We start from the raw sequence: 14,367 nt of genomic DNA on the forward strand, positions 1-14,367 counted from the left end.
TAGCTGTAGCGGCACGTGGCGGACAAATTTCTGCAAAAAATTCAATCGAATAATTGAATTGATTTTAAATGTATCCTTTTGCAGGAGTTACGCCTACCAAGTCTAATGAGGCGTGCTAGTTCCTCACAGTGTTTAGCTTCTATGAGTAAAAAATATTATGTATGTAATTAAAGAACTTGTACGGCTTGAAATATGTTTTTAGACAGGTATGTATAGCTAATACGCTACTACTGCTAGACTACTGTGAAGTACTGTGAAGTAATGGAAAATCTTGAAAAACTCAGTCAGTAAAAATACTGATTTTCATTTAAAAAAATGACACTAATAAGATAAACGCCATTGTTTACAAATTTCTGTAAAAAATATTTCACGAACATCCAATCCAATTGTAAAAAATACATTTTTGGGATGTCACATTCACTTTATAATCCCAATGCAACTTTTCACTTTTTATTTACCAACTCGTATGTCATGCATGACAAATGTTGTTATCAATTCAATAGGATTTGTCAAGTTACAAAATGTAAAAAAGTTTTCTGATATGTACATATTTTTTGTGGCGATACAATTCAGTAGTGTTTCTTTTTTTGTTTTTCGATACTACGATAAGCTGAAATCGCTATCGATAAGGCCACCCGTTTTCTAATAACTTATGTAACCTAAATAAATAAACCTTTTAGGTCTGCGCCTCAGATTTAATTATTTGTTTCGTGTTCATAGCTTTTTTTTCTAATAGTTATGAATCATACTAATATTTGTTGAAATACCTTGCCAAGAATATATTATTAACAATTTATTTATTTCGTAATCCTACAGCTAACATAAATTATATATAATAACAAACAGTTACACTTAAAATTAGCCAGAGATGGAATACATAATACATTTAACTACAAAAAGGTTTAAAAATGTACAAAAGGAAACAAACAAATAAAAATTATTCAATACATTTAACTAAGTGGTACCAAATTTGGCTGTGTTGTGTGATGGTGTAAAAGTGAGGGTAAGTATGTGGAGGTGTGTATATGGGGTATGCTCATGTTGCAGGTGATTTTGCGCTACGGATATTCTTAATACTAATAACAGTTAATTTTTGTAAAAAAATGTATGTAAATCTTTTGCAGTTATCATAATAAAAATTAAAGTAAAGGAATTAACTTGCGTTAGCTATTAAAGGAGCTATTATTGCGACTGAATCTCTCGGCTGCATTTCCAGACTCTGGGGCGATCGTCAACATCCACGACTGTTTTAATGTAAAGTGGGAACAAACCGTGATCCATGTAGTATCCAATTATTTCAGTATTATTATTATTTTCTTATGTAGCCAAGTCCACATTTCAAGGATCGTCATGCTCGCTTAAATGTCATTGCTTGTGGCGGCGTCCATGCGTCGGGTTGTCTCTCTCCCTAAAATATGGCGAGGGGGCCGATGGCTGGCCATGCGTCATACTCGTGAACGGGTGCTACTTGTGGTGACTGGTCGTACTTGAATTCGTGTATGCGGTGATGTTAATTATTTCGACTATGTGTTTGCGTGTTGTTCCCACGAGAATGTAAGTGCGTGCTCCTATTTCACCATGCCTCCTGCTGATAGGGGGACAAGTCTTTGTTTTTATTTATGTTATTATTATTAATTACTTAAAATGTCATGTGGAACATGGTGTAATGGTTGCAGCTCCTTACAAACGTTATGTAAAAAAAAAAAAAAAAACATGGCGATTAAAAAGAGTGGCGGAGAGTTTATTGCCAGTTCTTCTCTTCCGTTCTACGAGCTTGATTTGAGAACTGGCAGTAAATGTAAAATTAGAAGCATTAATATTTATTTCTTTAATGACGAATCACAAGTGTACATTGTGTTACCTACGTGAATAAATGATTTTTGAATTTGAATTTGAATTTATTAAAGAAGATTGGAGTATAACAAAGGGCTCTGGAGCATTCTTGATTTGAAAACTAAAGGCAAAGTAAAATACAGTATTATACGAAGCCTTACTGACGTAACTAACTCAAAGGAGTTAAAGTGGAAATGGGCCGGTCATATTGTCGGCGTTTGTGGTGACACATGGGTTAAAAAGACCCTTACTTAGAATTTATTTATTTATTTACCGCTTATGTAAAGCCAAATTTCATCTAAAAATATTAATAAATATGTACAATGGAATGGCCCAGTAGAAAGAAAAAGAGAGGACGCCAGACTTCCAATACCTAGGAAGATGAAAAAAATAGATAGAGGGAATTTTGTAACCTACACTTGGTTAAGATATATATTTTAGTTAATAATTAGAGCACCAAATGTTCGCAATGTAATTATCACTCGTAGCCAATATATTGTAATACGTCAGTATAAATGTAGTATTAAATGTGCCCTTTAGTTTTTCCTACCCTCATAAATTGTAATATAACATTCTCGTTTCCGATAATGTCGACTTCAGTTATATTGAAGTGTCAGTTAGATTGAGGAACCCTTAAATAAGTCAAGTTAGTTTTTTGCTAGCGTCGCAACCCCACTACCAGTAATTTTAAGTTATAAGCTCATGTATTAAACGATTAAACCAGTTTACACAGCTTCAAACAAAGTTTCATTTATTTGCACATCCCTCTAATAACCGCCACCAAACTTAACTCGGGGAATGATAGGGAAATAATAGCGAAGATCAGAGACAAGTGTAAGAATTTGGAGGTGGCTTTTTCTCAGTCGGAGGTTGTGTACCTACTAATATTAAATAACATAAACCTAATGTAATACTTATTAGAATATAACTTATTTTTTAATTTTGCGTTTGCACTTGTGGTGACTGGTCGGACTTGAATTTGTGTATACGTTGATGTTAGTTATTTCGACTATGTATTTGCGTGTTGTTCCCACGAGAATGTAAGTGCGTGCTCCTAATTCACCATGCCTCCTGCTGATAGAGGACAAATCTTTGTTTTTAATTTCACTATGATTACTTAAGACGTCATGTTGAACATGGTGAAAACAAAAAACTTTACGATTAAAAAGAGTGGCGGAGAATTCATTGCCAGTTCTTCTCTTCCGTTCTACTCCCTTGATTCGAGAGCTGGAAGTTAATGTAAAATTTGAATCATTTAATATATATGTCTTTTTTGTGAGACCTATATGAATAAATGATTTTAACTTTTTCATTTATTTTAAAACTTAATATCATTAACCGAGCGGTTTAAAGATTTTTATGGAAGTACTATAATTATCTATCTATCTATAAATTAATTAACCTAAACTTTGGAGATTCGATTAGGTAGAACGCTAGAAAATACAGGATTAAATTGTTATTTCCTCAGCGTATGTAACAGTAAGCCTTTAATTAGTTTCCAGCGATCACTCCTGATTGGTATAGAATCCTTGTGTACCTTCGCTCGATTGAGGTTCTATATAAAATGTTTTAGATAAAGTGCCATGTTATTTTCATGAGATTACGGTAAAATTTATTTTTGAAACTATTCATAGCTTCACAGAATCCACATATAATTATAAGAATAATAGCCTTTAAATTCCGAAACTCTGTGATTTTATATGAATGAACTTTAATATATTTTCACTCCAGTATATCTCGGAGTTTCGTGTGCCTCTTGGTAAAGGCCTCCTCTAACACTTTCCACTGTTCTCTATCTTTTGCGACTCTTCTCCAGTTGTAGCCTGCTGTTAGTTTCAGTTCGTCCTCCCATCTCTTGCGTGGTTGATCTCTTCTTCGTTTTCTTTCTCTAGGGTACCATTTCGTCAATATTTTGCTCCATTTTTCATGTGAGTAAATAATAGAATTCACATATGTTTACTTTTAAATATACCTGTTTTATTTCTAAGTATACTAATATAATATTAGATCCTTACATATGAAAATGTCTTCATTGGCTTTGACCTCAAATATCTCCTCTTTGGTTAGGAATTCCAAATTCAAATTTTTGCAGCTATAGTCTTGTGCATTTGTTTTTTGAAAACCATGAGTCATTTCATTTTCCCGTTTTTTTTTCTATGCGGCACTCAATTTTAATGAAATATCGCGTTATTTACGATTACGAGTATCAACGTGTGCAGAAACGGCTCGAAGAATTAACCCGGACCTTGCTCCAACAAATTACCATTATTTTTAGTATAACTTCTTTCATGGTAAAAAATTCAACTCTGATGGAGCAGTCGAAATCGCCTTTAAAGATTTTATCGATTCCCGCTCAAATGGTTTTTTAGTAAAATCAATGTACTACCTAAAAATCTAATAATGAAGAATGGCAAAAGTGCATAGATAGCAATGGTACATACTTTGATTAAATATATTCTTTTTAAACTTACTTTTTGTTCCTCCCATACAAAACGCCAATTTCATATGTAAGGACCTAATATTTACTTTAATCCTTTTCGAACAATTGTTCTATATTCTTTTCTTTGAATTATTTTAAAATTTTGTTCAGTACAACCTTTTTTACTGTTATTAATATAGTTATGAGGCTTTTCATAAAAAAAAATAGAAAAATCTGTTTTATTACTTTGCTTTTAAGGACATACTTAATTTTACAATACATTTATTTTGTTTTATTTCTTTAATTATTAATCTAATACACTTATGTGGGTTTATCTTCTATTCTTTATATATATATATATATATATATATATATATATATATCTGTTCTTTTCAATCTCTTTTTTCTAATCCATAAGATCTAATCTTCTACAATAAGCTACGTTTCTAAATAGTTGAGATATAGCTTCGATCTCTTTAAGCAAGGGTGTAGCACTAGGAAGATCCTTTATAACTATAAAGGAAATCTTATGAGTTTGACACTCGAAACAGGAAATTTAATGAGTCCATTTAAGGAAGCCATAAACTCTCCATTAATGCTTCACTTAGCTTTCCTCATAAAATGCTCATAAATTGCATTTTTACATAAACCTTTAACACGCTTTAATGGCATATGACGTCACGTGTGAAGCCTTTCAGAAAAAATGAGATGTTGGCGCCGCTATCATTATTTTACGACAAAATGTGAAATGCCTTCAAGACAATAATTATTTTTGTTAAGTGTATCTTAAATGTATAGCTTCTCGATACTGAATCTATAAAATATGTATTAGACCATATATTTAAATATTTAGACAGCAGTGTTGGCCTAGTGGCTTCAGCGTGAGACTCTCATCCCTGAGGTCGTAGGTTCGATTGCTGTGCACCAATGAAATTTCTTTATATGTACGCATTTATCATTCGTAAGGAACCGCTTGCCTAGAGGCAAAAAAAAATGCCGGCGTGTGTCTTAGGAGGCTGATCACCTACTTGTCAACTTGACAAGTGATCATGGAGCAGATACAGAAATCTGAGGTCCAGACCTCAAAATGTTGAACCGCCACTGATTTATTTTTTATGCTTATTAAAGCTACTATATTAATATTTACAAAAAATATTTTCAAAATAAATTGACATTTCCCATACTTTCTTCACTCTATACGGTATTATCGTGACGTTAATAATATGATTCATGAAGTGAAGAGTTGTCGTTCTGAAATGCCTAAGCCGTACTGACGAATATATTAACCATGGATATATATGTGTATTGAAATCATAAAAAAATCCGTGACATGAACGTTGACAGTGTGTTATATCTAAGTCATATTGTCAATATTTAACACCCTATCATACGAGAAGTGCACGCAAGTGAGAGAGTGGTGCACATAGATCCATTGGTATACAACGCGTTTAAAAAATAGGCCAACACTGCTCCCGTGAACATGCTATATTTATTATATTATAGACAACAGAACTGGGTGTAATGTTTTAGCTCATAAACATGAATAGCCGAGAGAATCTTCGTTCATTAGCCACTCGCCGTGGCGCCGTAACTAGGTCACCAGATACTGGGACGGCCTTATTACATTATAACTATAACTATGCCTACTGTTATTTAATATTTAATTGTACCACCAATATAATTAATAAGTTTGTTATTAGTAGTTGCTTGATAATACAAATAAGCAAACGTATATGCATACAAATATACATTATTATCAACCTTCTTAGTGATCATAAAAATTATAACTAAAAATTGATAATTCGAAAATTAAAACAAATTTAAATAGTTTGGTCCTTGTGCCAATGTACCTTTAATGCTGGCAGTATTTCCGATATAATGTGATACTTATTCGTTGAGCGAGTAAAGCAGCAGTCCCTATCTATAAAGGCAACAAAATCAAAGTAGGAGAAAAGACTCTTATATTTGAGCCGTTTATTGTTTTTTGAGAAATTAATTGAAATATAAATGTCTGGTTTTAGTACTTCTGGTATTGGTAAATGTTGTAAAATGATCCTAAGCAGGCACCACGAAAATTACCAGATACATTTATAATTAAATTGAATTGATTGTGGTGGTGAAGAATATTATTTTAATTCACTACAAAATAACATGTTTTTAACTTTTTGATTTCACAAAATAAAACATGATGCTACATTTTCAAAGGAATTATTACACCTTGCCCCATAAGACGTCTAGATGATATTCATCATAATAATTGCTTTAACTCGCGGACACACAGATATTAAAACGTTTTTTCCAAAACCCATACACGTGAAACGTTTGTCGGAATTTAGGTTTGATTTCAAAATTGTCTTACTGGTGTTATTTGTATGATGATTTAGGAAAAGTGGTATTTTATGTCAAAGCGAGTCGCCAGTATATGATAAATTGAAAACTATAATACGTAGAAAGTAGAAATTTTCCATTGAAATTCCTGGGACGGATAAAACATCCAATCAGCTCTGCTCATTCTCCGGGAAACTCACGTTTTGCTATATTCCTTTAGTTGAATATTCTAGTTGTAAAAATGAAAAGCTTTTTCTGTGTAAAGATTTTTCTTTTAGATAAAGAAAACACGTGGAAAATAGGTTTAAGTTTTGTTTGAAAGGTTCACTGAAGGTGAAAAATATAATTTTCTATCTCAAGTAATGTAATAATTTAAAAACAAAAGTCGTGGTGGTAGAAAAAATTAACATACAGTTTATAACAAAAGTATTTTACAAATAAATCTTTCACAATGTTGTCATTTTTACCTGTAATTGCTCTTGTACAAATCACTATGTAATTTGATTAATTTGGAGATGTAAATAAAAATTTCTGTCCTACAGTTGAAATTTGATTTTAATATTCGGACTATATTAATTTTATTAAAATTTTTGGATTTAACCTTTCAATCAATTGTAATTACTATAACAAAATATCGAAGATAGGAGTCCTTGTATTCATTGTTGCTTATCCGAAGATTTTTAAGCGCCAGAACTATTTTTGGGAAGCTAATATAAAGCTCAAGATAATCTTTGATGTACCACAATAATCAGTAAGCTATAAGGGCATACAACGTCCCCGATATGTCCTTGGTGTCACCTTATATGAAAATATGTGTCACCGCATAAAAAGGCTCTCAAATGTCGGGTCAGCAGGTAGAGAAAAATTAACATTAAAAAATAGGAACAAAAAGTTTTACGGAGATTGTGTTGTAATATATTTTGTAGTAAGCAAAAACAAAATTTTAAAGCACGTATTCATAAAACCACAATATAGTAATATAGGTAATAATAACATTTTCAATTATCTAAACGATACAACGAGTGCTTCTAAATCACTAATAATCGAGACGATCGGCGGTTACATTAAAAGAAAATGTTTTAACTATTTACGCCGCTTAGAAGGTGAGTTAGGGCGAGGATAACATTATTACAATAGAAAACTTTAAGAAAACAGAAAACCTTTCCACAGTCCCAAGGTAGTTGATCCCAACTTCAAAGTTTCTAACTTTGTAAAAGTGATTAAACTAACGCAAGCTTTTTCTACTTTGGTAAACGACTTCGAACTTAGAGATGTAATAATAAAAGATGTTCTAGTGACAAACATATAGAAACTTATAGAAAAACTACTTCTGTGTGTATGTATTTCGTAAAAAAACATAAGTTTGATAAGGAGGAAGCTTGTAGTTTATTGTTTATCAGAATGTCAAATGTTAAATGACTGCTTTACGACTGATTTGAGCGCGACCGCCGCTGTGAAAACCGCTGTGTGAGTTCGAAAAGTGAGTTACAGAATCGCAAGGCTGTAGACTTCTTTTGAAGAAGCTTAAATCATATTGGTGTGGAAGTATACAGGTTCCATAACTCATGGTTCATGACAAGGTTAAAAAGTAAATATTTTGGCGCTAGACTAATCAACAATGTTGAAATAATGTTGCTCAATGAGTTTATTTTATTTTAGACTCAGAAGTAATGGCGCAACTTGGTGGCCAGTAGTCGCACAATTTGATAGCAAACAGCTTTTTTTTTTGTCTCACAATAAAAATGTCTGGAGTGTTAAGAATGTCTATATTATACATGCAACGACCACTTCGTTATATGAACGACCACTATGTTATAGCTTTAGAGTTTTAGTTTTTGTACTCTGAAGCTGTTTTTGAAGCAATTTTTAAACAAAATTCATGTGGAGTTAAGAACATCGTCAACGACTCTTGGTAAACTGAAATGACTTTCTTAACTAGTTATTTTCTTTTCGCCTGCACAATATTTTTCTCGTTAGTAAGTATTCGAGTAAAGTTATAGTCTACCTTGAAGTAATGATGGAATAGAAATTCTTGGTTATGTGTTTATGTCTTAAAAATATAATATATAAATATAGTCTCTTGTGTGTTACTCCACATATAAGATTTTGTTTTGTTAAGTTGAAGCCTCATATTTCTGAATCCGTTTCGTGATAATTTGTCAATCTACAAAACAAGTAAGTGGTCAGCCAGTGCTTGACACACGCCGTCGACTTTTTGGGACTAAGGCAAGCCGGTTTCCTCATGACGATTTTCATGACCGTTCGAGCGAATGTTAAATGCGCGCATAAAAAGAAAGTCCATTGGTGCACAGCCGAGGATTGAACCTATACCAATATGTACCTATACCAATTTTACCAATATAAACTTTAGCATTAATTTCCGTATATAAGCGAGTATGCAAGGTGAATTTCATGAAAGTCATGAAGCTAGAATGTTATGTCAGGACCGTAGTAAGAGATCCGTGGTCTCTGCCTACTCCTTCGCCAAAAAGGCAGGAGTGTTGAGGATAAAATATTGTTCAAAGTTTAATGAAACTATTAAAGGAAAATGTATTTACCCTCTCGTGTCCCTGCAGTATTCACGGGAGATAAGTTAAACAAGAATTAAATTTGTAATTTTTTGTTAGCAAAGAAATTTGTGTAATACCTACTGAACTTTTTCTCTGTAGAGTTACCCAGTTTTGAAAGCTTTCAGTTGTATTGTTTGAAGAACAATTCTGCCAAATTTGTGCTATATTTCAAAGAAAAAGTTTCTTTCACAATAAACACATTGTAATGAAAATTTACATATAAACAATGCGTATTTTAAGAAAACAAATAACATGTAAAAACTTAACGCTTTTTAGTTCAGCAATCTCAAAGAAGAAATAAAAATCAAACAGTTTTACAGCCTGCAACACAGGTGGTTCGATTGAATATAATCCCAGCAAATTAAAGTTCATACAAGTCTATAATAAAGTCTCTTCCGTAGTAGGGCAGATGTATAAGTGAAATAATAATAAACACAAAAACCTTACATATTAAAATAACACACACACAGACTCTGGAACTGACATCTGGAATTCGTATAAATATTACAAGTTGTTTGCTTGCAAAAGCCTACGGATATTTAATTAGCTTGGAATATAGCTGCCTGTTTATCCTTAATCCATGATAACGTCATGATTATAATAAAACCATAAATCTCTATTGTATGAGCATTTGACGTCAGCTTTAACTAATGGCGTAGTCTATCTTGAAATTGTTGGATGCTCAGTGATATTATGAAATATTGGCGAATTCTAATCACTACTGCACGCGTGCTTGACGCTGGGACTGTGGGGCTACACTCAAAGCCCTCTGCTATTCGGAGGGGTAGCGATACCCTCTTAAGATGGGCCCCCGGGGTTCGCCAAGGGACCCGGGCTTATATCCGACATAGAGGTCAATCAAGACCTGCGGTCTTGGGCTGCACGTGAGTGAACAGTGAACCATCGGCCAGTCTACGGTCAACCCCAGACCCTACCCTCAACCGCTCAGCAGCCTCGTTCTGCAGCATTACATGCTCACAGAAGACTATTGCACTCCAGGTGCTTCACTTCCTAGCATAACCAATTACCGCTGGACCCAAAAAAGCTATAGTTTTGATTATAACCGGATGTATTATTGAATACTTATTACTCAGCTTTAAAAATAGTTTACTGTAAATTTGTATAGTTTATTTATTTTTACAGTGTTTAGTTATTATATTTGTGCAGCGATTTTGTATAGTTTCAAATGCCATAAAGCTTGTAAAGTACGAGTATTTTATGTACATCGAATATTTAAATTTATAAACAACATGATAAGTCACTATCAGCCTATGATAAAACGTATATTCATCTAAAAATAATTGTATTGTCTACGGGTAAACCAGCCAGTTGCCCTCCTTTCCATTTAATTATGTCAATTGTATTATGTTTCTGTAACGAAGTGTTAATAAATAAAGAAATAAACAAGCGCCCCTCAACAGAAGTCAGTGTGTTCAAATCCCAGCTGATCGAATTAATTTAATTTGTGCGCTCGTAAGGTGACCCATAAAGCGACCCAAAACCGACTTAACTCGGTCGCGGAAAACTAACCTAATATAATTATTTTTACCTAGTTTAAGAATCTCTATTTCTGTTACAACTAAAAACATAAACAGAAACCACACAAAAAAAGAAAATAAGATAAAAGAAACAACAATGAATGATAAATAGTTTAGTAATTTAACAAATAACACACAAATCTATAATTTATAGTCCGTCACGCACGCCAAACGTAACGTAACGTAACGTTAAAGGTAATATATTATCAAAAAACAAATGAAATCTAATACGTTTAAACAAAGGGGTCATACTTAGCGCTATGACTCAAGCATAACCTAAAACCTCTAATAGGTGGCGCTAGGGTTATTATTTCGTCATGATCGTAGAACAATGTCGGATTTGAAAAAAATCCAAAATCCACTTTTTATCATATTTGGATACAACATTGACTAAACATTACGTCTACATTAAAAAAAAACCATGTGTTTTTAAATTTCAAATGAATCAGTCGGTAAAGCGTCGGATTTGATAGAAACGTGTGCTTTTTCTAGAGAACTGTGTAATTTAATGTTATTATTTTTATTTTGTTTCAAAAAAATTCTTTTGTTTGCTTGTATGCCAATTTTAATAATAACAGAATATGAATTAAAATAGTGATGACATAAACTAACATGATTATATTACTTTGAAATGGCTGCCCTTTAAAGTTTACTATTTGTCAGATCCGTCACTATTCTACGACTATGACGAATTTTATGCGTATACTAGCTGGCCTGGCGAACATCGTACCGCCTAACAGTCGATTCTTTATTTATTTAAAATACTTATTATGCTATTCGGGACACCGGTCTAGCCAGTAAGATAAAAAAAGAAAATTGATAAGACAACAAATACATTATGTCAAAAAATAAAAATTTACCTTCCCGGAACCCCTCCACTAACATTTGAACTTTATGCTATGGTATTAAAGTTCAAATTCACTTTTAAGTATTATTACGAATATTTTGTATGGGAATATAGAAAAGTGTTGTTTTTAGACTGATTCACTCAATTTTATTTTAATTTTTCTCCGTAAGAACCATCTTCGTACTTCAAGGTATATTATAAAAAAAAAATCAGACAAATCGGTCAAACCGTTTTCATGTTATGTCGTGACAACGGAAAACGGGTTTCATTTTTATATATATAGATTACCAATACTTTAACAGTATCGTAAATCTGTGATACATTATAATTATATGAAGCATTCTCACTAGTTCATGCATAACCCTTCAGATGTAATAGCTTACGTGTCAGACGGGTTGCGTTTGACGCATGGTAAATTTACAGTATTAATTATTTAGAAGCGACAATTACGATATTGTTTTACAAACTAATCTAATTGCTCTTGCTCTTTAGTTAATTGTTTTGTGGAACAATATGGGGCAAAGGAAAGTGTGTCCACCAAAATGGTCTTTTAATGTTGATGTTTATGTTACATGGACATGCATTGGACATTGACTCTCTTTTATCTATCTATCTATTGATAAAAACAGATATTGCTGGTAAAGGTTTCTAAACGAAGCTATTTTGCGTGCGCAATTTGCTAGGTCTTGAAAACTGAGCGTATCTTGGATAATTTTTGAAGTGAAACTTCTTTAGGAGCATGAGGATTGAGGATAAAATTTTTACGGATGAAACGCAATAATAATAATAATATTAGCGTCACGAAGATGTGCAGCGTTTTCGTCGAAGAAAAGGGGGAGAGCGATTGAGACTGATTAAGAGAGGGTGAGAACGGTGAATTACCTTTTAGAAATTCTATGTTTAACATTAAAACTTTCGTAAAGAGAATTTTGAAATATGTATTAGTATATAAAATACTTAAAACTACTATAAAATTATATGCAAAATAATTTATTGAAATCTCAAATGAAGAATTGTAAATTAAAATGCCACGTGTTTTTATTATCGAAGAAATAAATTTATTAAGAAATAATTTTCGACACTTTAAACATTTTAATGACAATTAAATTCATGAAATTTCTAACCTATATTCCTTTTTCCCTCACTAAATCGGAAATCTAAAGTTTTAGATTTGTATGAATATGAACAAGACTTAAAAATTAGTTTCCTGAAGAAGTTTCACTTCTGACATGTATACTTTGTACGCACGCTTATTATTATTTTTTTTATACTTTTTATACGATTACTTGGTAAATGTGTCATTATAATACTGCCTTTTTTACCAGTGTAGTTAATAATTAAGCACATAATCTTGAAAATCAACAAAAAAATCGCAATGCTTTTCACCGCGGAACATATTATTTGTAGACATACCGGATAACAGATGCGAATACAATCAGTATTTATGGTATATAGGTATTTTTTATATATATAATAGTGTTATAAAAAGATAAGGTTCGAAGATTGGAAAAATAACAAAGGCTTGGGCTTTTTAAGTTTCCAAGTATGTTATATGGTGAACTAAATTTTTTACAAAAAGTATTAATTAAAATTTCGCTAAACGTATTCGCTATACATAAAGTATTGTGTCGACTTCTACTCCCAAAATACGAACTCTTAATAACTAATACTAATAAAGGTTAGGCAGCAGAGGAGTGACAAATCTCTCCTTTCCTAAAAAAAGGGACATTATTTGCTTAAACTTAGTCTGGTGGGCGTGGCTAACTTTACTAGTGGTTAATTTTGTTAAATTATTAAAATCCTTTTACAGGAAGCTTAAACGAATATATCGCTATATTAGGAATGAGTTCTTACTTTTATTTGTATCTTTTTGAAGTTATACGTCTTTTGGCGCGTTAGGGAAAAACGACGAGAGTAAATTTTTACGACGCGCTACACCGTCACGAAAAACCGACACCCTAAATATCTGTTCAAAAGTCGGTAAAACTGTCTGAGCCGCTACTTGGCGCTTGCTCTGTTTTATCGACAAGTTGCATTGTCTGTCATGGCATAGAGTTTTTCAGAGTCGTTTTTATTTAAACCAAAATAATGATTATATGGTACCTATAGAAATCATTATTTATTAGCACTGTGATAAAAGCAATGTGTTTATTGTAAAATATCATAATTAGTACATATTATATCGTTTAGATTGGAAGTGACCATTAAAATGGACAAGAAAAATGCAATTCGAAGAGGGAAACGTCCCTCTAAAGTGCTCGAAGAAAATTATTACGCCAAAGAGGTATAGCTTCTAACGCGTGTACACACACGTTTTTTTTTATTGTATGAATATAATCAGACAAAAAAGAACTTTACATTAGTATGGTAGAAACACAAACTGGACAGGTTTCATATAGTTACTTTATAATACAAAAGCGAAATCAAACACGTAACGTACGTCCAAAGATTGGATATATCGCTGTCCATTCATTCAATCACTGTTTGATAAATCAGACCATTTAATCATGGTTGCAATAAAATCAGCGTAAAAGTACAAGTATAAGGAGGCTGATAGCTCATGTGAATATGTTTCATTACTTACTGAATGTAAATCTGTTGAATGTACGCAAATTGCTCGTTGGGTGTTGTTACGCAAAATAGGTATTTTACATGATGTTCACGTTTGTGAGTGGAATTTGAGCCAGTTTATTTTATATATATAGTTCAGATAATATATGTTTAATTATGTATGTCAATGTATGAGCCAAGTCGGGTCATTAAGTTTGGGTTTTCTTAGTTTTGTCGGAGTTATGAGCCAGCCAGACACTCTCTTCAGCATTTAGATGGCAT

At 32.4% G+C, this 14,367-nt stretch overlaps 1 protein-coding gene across 2 annotated transcripts in view; it reads right to left on the minus strand.

Annotated features, from left to right (window-relative positions):
* LOC125060106 (neuroglobin-like) overlaps positions 1 to 14,367 on the minus strand; it is a 104,840-nt gene that overhangs the window by 42,144 nt on the left and 48,329 nt on the right. The window lies entirely within an intron of this gene.

Source organism: Pieris napi, chromosome 21, assembly GCF_905475465.1.
Source record: "Pieris napi chromosome 21, ilPieNapi1.2, whole genome shotgun sequence".
Taxonomy (NCBI): domain Eukaryota; kingdom Metazoa; phylum Arthropoda; class Insecta; order Lepidoptera; family Pieridae; genus Pieris; species Pieris napi.